Below are 8298 nucleotides of genomic sequence, written 5' to 3'. Positions count from 1 at the left end.
ACAAGAAGCCCCATCTCAACCAAGCAACAAGTGGAAGATCTTGAACTGCAGGGGGTTGGAGCCAGCAAGCTCTAACAACAGAACCCCAGCTGTGCCTTCACACAACCAGGGGAACTGGCAGACACCAGCACTGCCCTGGCCACCAGTGGCTGTGCCTACCTGAGATCTAGCCCAGGGGTGCAGAGGTGGAATTTTGAAGTGGCCAGATCACCTCTCCCCCATACCTCACACTGTGAGCTTCATTGTAACCCCAGAGAAATGCTGAAAGTTCTGACCTTGCCCTCAGTCTAGGCACTCAGATGCCACAGCACACAAAGCCAATGAACAAGCCCCTAACTCCCAGCAGACAAAGCATGGATCAGGGCCCTCTGTTCCAGGAAATAAGCAATCATAACGGGCAAAAAACAAATTGGAAAAACAAAATCTTTAGAATCCTGTTATGGTGTAAAGGAAGAGCAATATTCATATTCAGAAGATGTCAGCATTGACACTGCGCCCACACTGAAGTCTCAAAAAGAAAATGAACTGATCTCAAGCCCAAAAAGCATTCTTGGCAGAGCTCAAGAATGATTTAAAAGCCCAATTAAAGAGGATTGACCAATTATTTAAAAAATAAAATTGCCATAGTGGAATAAAAAAAAAACTTTACTGAAGACAGTAACTCCTTAAAAAATACAATTAACCAAATGGAGAAGGAGGTTCATAACCTAACAGAAGAAAATAAATCCTTAAAAATGATGTTTGACCAAATGGAGAAGGAGGTAAAAACTGAGGAAAACAATTCTTTAAAAATTAGAATCAGACAATTTGGAGCAAATGACTCTATGAGACATCAAGAATTAGTCAAACAAAACTAGAAGATGAAAAAAAAAAATAGAAGAAAATGTAAAATATCTCACTGGTGACCTGGAAAAATAGATCCAGGAAAGAAAATCTAAGATTTATTGGTCTACCAGAAATTCATGATGAAAAAAAAAAGAGCCTCAAAAGTGTCTTCCAAGAAGTAATCAAGGAAGACTGCTCTGTGGTCCTAGAACCAGAGGGCAAAATAGTCATTGAATGAATCTACTGTTCACCTCCTGAAAGAGATTCCAAATTGAAAATTCCAAGGAGTATTGTAGCCAAATTCCAGAATTATCAGGTCAAGGAGAAAATACTGCAAGCAGTCAGAAAGAAACAATTCAAATATTGTGGAGTTACAGTAAGGATAACACAGGATCTTCCAGCTTCCACATTAAAAGATTAGAGAGATTGGAATAGGATATATCATAAGGCAAAGGAGCTTGGGCTAAAACCAAGAATCAACTACCCAGCTAAATTGGGCATAATCTTTCAGGCAAGGAGAAGATCATTCAATAAAATAAGGAACTTCCAGACCTTCCTGGTGAAAAGGTGGAAAATTTGATCTTGAAATATAAGACTAGAGAGACATAAAAAGGCAAACAAGGGAAAATAAACACACACACTGAGGAAAAAAAAACCCTTTTTACACAATTAAAGTCATATCTAAATAATTGGAAAAACATCAGTTGTTTGTGGTTAGGCTGAGCTAATAAAATAAAAATGACAATTTTACCTAAATTAATTTTCTTATTAAGTGCTATACCAATCAAACTAATCAAAATTATTTTACAAACCTAGAAAAATAGCAATAAAATTCATCTGGAAGAACAAAAGTTCCAGAATATCAAGGGAATTAATAAAAAGAAATGCTAGGGAGGATGGCCTAGCCATACCAGATTTTAATCTGTATTATAAAGCAGCAGTCATCAAAACTCCTTTTACAGTCTGAAGAATAGAGTAGTGGATCAGTGGAATAGATTACGTACATGAGACACTGTAGTTGATGACTATTGTAATCTACTGTCTGATAAACCCAAAGGCACCAGATTCTGGTGTAGGAACTCACTACTTGATAAAACCTACTAGGGAAATTGGAAAATAGTATGATAGAAACTGGGCATAGACTAATATCTTACACCATATACCAAAATCAAATCTAAATAGGTGCATGATCTAGATATAAAGGCTTATACTGCAGACAGTCTGGGAGAGCAAAGAATAGTTTACCTGCCAGATTTATGGAGAAGAGAAGATTTTATGACCAAACAAGAGTTAAAAAACATTACAAAATGCAAAACCAATCCTTTTGATTACATTAAATTGAAACGTTTTTGAACAAATAAAGCCAATGTAACCAAGATTGGGAGGGAAGTAGAAAATTGGGGAAGAATTTTTATAACCAGTCTCTCTGATAAAGGCCTCATTTCTAAAATATACTGAGTCAAATCTGTAAGAATATAAGTCAATCCCCAATTGAGAAATGGTCAAAGGATATGAACAGTAGTTTTCAGAGGAAGAAATTAAAGATATCTATAATCACATGAAAAAATGCTCTAAATCACTATTGATGAGAGAAATACAAATCAAAACAACTCTTGGGCACCACATCTCACCTGTCAGATTGGTTAACATGGCAAAATAGGAAAACAATAAATGCTGGAGAACATGTGGGGAAAATGGGACACCAATGCATTGTTGGTTTAAAAGATTTATAAAAATGTGCATGTCCTTTGACCCAGAAATACCACTTCCAGGGCTGTATCCCAAAGATATCATCCAAAGGGAAAAGGATCTTTATGTACAAAAATATTTTTAGCAGTTTTTTTTTGTATGGTGCCAATTTTAAATAGATTTTATTCTCGAGGACAATTGCATTTCCATTTGTTTATAGTACTGATAAAGTTCAATATTGTTCACTTCTCTCCCTCTGCATACATTCAAGTATTCAGAATGCCCAGATTTAAACAGTAGCTTAAATGTTACTTTTAAACTGCTACTGCCTTAGTTACAAATTTGAGTCCTTCAATTTTTGGAAAGCTGTGTGGAATGCTCTTTCTGGTGTGTTTAGTCTACCTCTTCAGTTGTGGGTCCAGAAGAAGCACCTGCAGATGGGGCTGCTCCACCCCCTGGGAACCCACCAGGCATGCCTCCTGCACTCTGGTAAAGCTTAGAAATAATGAAGTTGCAGACCTTCTCCAATTCTTTCTGCTGATGCTCACATTCTTCCTTCTCAGCAGTCTGGTTCTTATCCAGCCAGGTGATTATTTCATTACATTTGTCAAGGATCTTCTGTTTGTCTTCATCACCAGTTTTGCCTTCCAGTTTTTCATCCTCTACAGTTGCTTTCATGTTGAAAGCATAAGATTCAAGAGAATTTTTGGAAGACACCTTGTCTCTCTGATTTTCATCCTCAGCCTTGTATTTCTCAGCCTCCTGGACCATACGCTCAATGTCTTCTTTGCTCAGACATCCTTTATCATTGGTGATAGTGATCTTGTTCTCCTTGCCTGTGCTCTTATCCACAGCAGAAACATTGAGGATGCTATTTGCATCAATGTCAAATATTACTTCAGTCTGAGGAACACCCTGGGTGCTGGAGGAATTTCTGTGAGCTCAAATTTGCCAAGCAGATTGTTATCCTTTGTCATTGCTCTCTCACCTTCATAAACCTGAAGAAGCACACCAGGTTGGTTGTCCGAATAGATGGTAAAGGTCTGTGTCTGCTTGGTGGGGATGGTAGTATTACGTTTGATCAGAACGGTCATAGTTGCACCAACCATTTCAATTCCAAGGGAAAGAGGAGTGACATCCAACAACAGCAAGTCCTGCACATTCTCAGATTTATCTCCAGACAAAACAGCAGCCTGGACAGCTGCACCATAAGCAACAGCCTCATCAGGATTGATACACTTATTGACCTCCTTGCCATTGAAGAAGTCTTGCAGAAGCTTCTGGATTTTGGGGATTCGAGTGGAACCACCCACCAGGACGATGTCATGAATCTGAGACTTATCTAGCTTGGCATGTCTTAAGGCCTTCTTAAGACCACAGGGTCCAGGGTGCCACGGAAGAGATCAGCATTCAGCTCTTCAAAATGGGCTCAGGTGATTAATGTATAGAAGTTGATACCTTCATAGAGGGAATCAATCTCAATACTGGCCTGGGTACTGGAAGAGAGGGTACACTTTGCACGTTCACAAGCAGTGCAGAGCCAGCAAACAGCCCTCTTGTTCTCACTGATGTCCTTCTTGTGCTTTCGCTTGAACTCGGCAATGAAATGGTTGACCATTCAGTTGTCAAAGTCCTTCCCACCCAAGTGGATGTCCCCAGTTGTGGACTTCACCTCAAAGATGCCATCTTCAATGGTAAGAATGGAGACATCAAAAGTACCACTTCCAAGGTCAAAGATCAACACATTTCTCTCGGCACCAACCTTTTTGTCCAAGCCATAAGCAATAGCAGCAGCAGTTGGCTCATTGATGATTCAAAGCACATGGCGACCAGCTATGGTTGCAGCACCTTTGGTGGCCTGTCATCGGGAATCATTGAAATAGGCTCGTACTGTGACCACAGAATTTGTGACAGTCTTCCCAAGGTAAGCTTCAGCAATTTCTTTCATCTTGGTCAAGACCATAGAAGATACTTCCTCTGGATAGAAACTTTTGGTCTCCCCTTTGTACTCCACTTGGAACTTAGGCCTGCCTGCATCATTCACCACCGTAAAAGGCCAATGTTTCATGTCTGATTGTACAACTGCATCATCAAATCTGTGACCAATCAGACGTTTGGCATCAAAAACTGTGTTAGTGGGGTTCATTGCAACTTGATTCTTTGCAGCATCACCACTTAACTGTTCTGTGTCGGTGAAGGCGATGTAGCTTGGGGTGGTCCTGTTTCCTTGGTCATTAGCAATGATCTCCACTTTCTCATGATGGAAGACTCCCACACGGGAGTAAGTGGTGCCAAGATCAATGCCAACTGTGGGTCCCTTCGACATGGTTGCTGGGGAGTCAGGGGGTCTTAGCTGACCACTGTGGAGAGAGAAGGGCTGCTGCTGCTGTGAGTAGCTTTAGCAGTTCTTTTTGTGGTGGCAAAGAATTGGAAATCAAGGGGAGGCCAATCAATTGCGGAATAGCTAAACAAATTTTAGTACATGAATGTAATGAAATATTATTGTGCTATAAGAAATGAGGAGCAGACAGACTTCATAACAACCTGGAGAGATGTATATAAACTCATGCTGACTGAAGGGAGCAGAACCATGAGAACTTTGCACCTGATTATAGACACATCGTATTTGTGATGACTGACTTTGACAGGATGGGCTCCCCTCAGTAATGCAAGGTTATAGGACAAACTCCAAAAGACTCATGATTGGAAAGGCTATCCATATCCAGAGAGAGAATTATGGAGTCTGAATACAGATTGAAGAAAACTACTAACTCTCTCTTTTTCATTTTTATTTGTTTCTTCTTCCTTGCTATTCATTCCATTGGCTTTAATACTTTTTTGCAATTTGACTAATTTTTAATGTGTATGTATATGCAGAAACTATATATCAGATTCCATGCCACCATTTGGGGGGAAAAGGGGAGAAAATTTGGGACTCAGAAAATTGTGGAATTGAATTTTGTAAACTAATAGTAAATAATATTTTATATAAATTATGTGTGTGTATGTGTGTGAACTTCACAAATATCGTATGGGAGAGATACCAGTATATAGCAGTCTTAGAAAAAAATCAAGTATAGAGTTTGAGAAATGGAAAGGAATTTTATAAGTGGAAAAACAGATCCCTATCACACAATTTAATTATTTAACAGCCAGGCAAGGTAAGGTGAGCTAAAATTGCATTAAGAGATTTATGTCTTCTATTGACTAGAGAAATGGAAATTAAAACAACTCTGAGGTATCATCTCACACCTATCAGACTGGCTAATATGACAAAAAGGAGAAAATGATAGATGTTGGTGGGGAGGTGTGAAAACTAGAGTACTAATGCATTGTTGTTGGGTTGGGAACTGATCCAGTCATTCTGGATAGCAATTTGGAACTATACCTGAAGGACTATAAAACTGTGTATACCCACTGATCCAGCAGTGCCATTACTAGGTCTATATCTCAAAGACATCAAATAAAGGGGAAAGGGCCTATTTGTACAAAAAAAATATTTATAGAAGCTCTTTTTGTGATAGTTATGAATTGAGAATCAAGTAAATGTCCCACAGTTGGAGAATAGCTACACAAGTTGTGGTATATGATTGTGATGGAATAGTATTGTTGACAAGAAATGACAAGTAGGATGATTTCAGAAAAAACATAGGAAGATTTAAATGAACCAGAGCAAAGCGAAGTGAGCAGAACCTAGAGAATACTATACCATAACAGCAATATTGTATGATGAAGATCTGTGAAAGATTTAGCTATTTTCAGCATACATTGATGAAAGATAATTCCAAAAGATTCATGATGAAGCATATTAACACTTCCAGGGAAAGAACTGATGTTGTCTGAATACAGATAGAAACATATTATTCTACAGTATTTTCTCATCCTCTTTTATTCTAATCTTCTAGTACAAAATGACTTATGCAGAAATGTTTTACATGATTGCATGTGCATAAACTATATTGAACTACTTATAGTCTTAAGGAGGGGGAGGGGAGAGACAGAGGGAAGGATAGGTTTTAGAACTAAAAACTTTTTTTAAGTGTTAAAGCTTATTTTAACACGCAATTGGGGAAAAATAAAATATTTTTTAAAAGTTTTAAAGAAGAATCTTTCCTGTGCTAGAGATTCTAAGTGGGGTGCATGTGGTGAATTTGTAGTTAATATAACTGCCCAGAATTAATATATGTCAAGGAAAAAAAAAGCAGCTGGTGCCCCTTTGAACATGTTTTACTTAGTACTTTATAGGGAGTCTATATTAAGTTCTCAGTCTAGCAGAAAAACAATTCACAAAAACCACAGGCTTGCATAAGTAGCTCAGCTCTACCTTAGTGTCTCTGTTCTTAGACAATGCAATTTCTATTGATGGCTAATAGATGAAAACAGTAGAGACAATGCTGGGAAAACTTCCAAATGATGGTCAGCCTTAATTTCTCAAATAATTTCTTGAATTGCTGCTGGAATCTTTCTCTTCAATAGTTTCTATTATTTTTGTCCCTAACTCCATTTAATTTTTTTTTCATCTTTCTCACTCAGACTCTATCTCTTCTTCTTTAAAAAATATGTATATTTCCTGTTGGAAGAATGAAGGTGACATTGAAGGAGAGTGAGAAGGTAAGCTCAGGCAGCTGAAAAGGATGAATAAAAGCAGATAAAAGGTAACAAAGGAAACAGAGGAGGAATAGAAGAAGAAGGAGGAGGAGGAAAAGGAAATAGTGATTTCTCTTCAGTATGAAAATGTCTCTTCTTTTTTTCCAATCTGAAAACCTACTGAATGTATTTTTTTTCCTAGAACTTCCCAATATTTAGCAAAATTTCCTGAAATTACACAATTATAACATTTTATGGAGAAGATATTATTTTTTCTTTACTTTAAATAGTTGTGTCTGTTCATAGGAACTTTGAGGTTAAGTGGAAATTTGAGTTTCTCTACATCTACCAATCCTAGAGTGGCATTATGTCTAAGTGTGGAAAGGGTCACTACTAACATAAGATGTTTGGTATAAATAACATTGAAGTTGTAGCATGATGAGCTAAATTCTAGTCTGGTTTCTACCATCAAATACCTTTATCACTTCAGATAATTCACACAGGCGACCTTGATCAGCGGCTTTCTTATATGCCACATGGGGATGGTAATACTTTGGTTCTGAAGTTCATATAACAATTTTTTAATATGTACTTTTTGTAGAGTATTATAAAAATGTCAAGCTTTGTAAGATGCTAAGCTTTTATAAAATGTGTTCCCTGGCCTTTTGAAAAGTATAAACTAATAGAGGAATAGGACACATAAACACATAAAATTTAAAAGTAGTATCGCTGTCCTTTGTATACCAAAGTCAACCTCCCTTCCCCTATTGAACTCTTCCCTATAACAATTAAGGGGGGAAATCAGCAAAAGCAATTAATGCAGGGACTATATCTCTTAGGATATAAAACCACATTTCAAATCTCATTACCCATTTTATAACTAAGAGAAGCAACAGTTATTTCACTGTGATCTCTATAGAACTGATATTGGTCATTGTAATTAATTGTTTCCTTGGCTTTTAGAGGTTCATTTCATTGAAAAATAATTATAGTACAAAGTAATACCCTGATATGTAAATAAGAGAGAGGCAAGCAAATATTTTATGAGGTTTCAAGTAATGAGATCTTGACTATAATGGCAGCAGTGGGAATTGAGAGAAAGGAACCAGTATAAATAGATATTGCAAAAGGAACTGGTTTGATATATAGGTTGAAGTAGAAGGAAGAGTTGAAGATAATACAAAGGCATTTTTAAAT

The 8298-nt window shown here is 37.4% G+C and overlaps 1 pseudogene; it reads right to left on the bottom strand.

Annotated features, from left to right (window-relative positions):
- Positions 1–2907: 2907 nt before the first annotated feature.
- Positions 2908–4840, bottom strand: LOC138172540 (heat shock cognate 71 kDa protein pseudogene; annotated as a pseudogene).
- Positions 4841–8298: the final 3458 nt, after the last annotated feature.

The sequence above is a fragment of the Petaurus breviceps genome, unplaced genomic scaffold (genome assembly GCF_028583685.1).
Source record: "Petaurus breviceps papuanus isolate PSGF00001 unplaced genomic scaffold, PetGlider_PUasm1.0 551, whole genome shotgun sequence".
Classification (NCBI taxonomy): domain Eukaryota; kingdom Metazoa; phylum Chordata; class Mammalia; order Diprotodontia; family Petauridae; genus Petaurus; species Petaurus breviceps.
The sequence above is the reverse complement of the archived record's forward strand: the minus strand, read 5'-3'. Positions and strand labels throughout refer to the sequence as shown.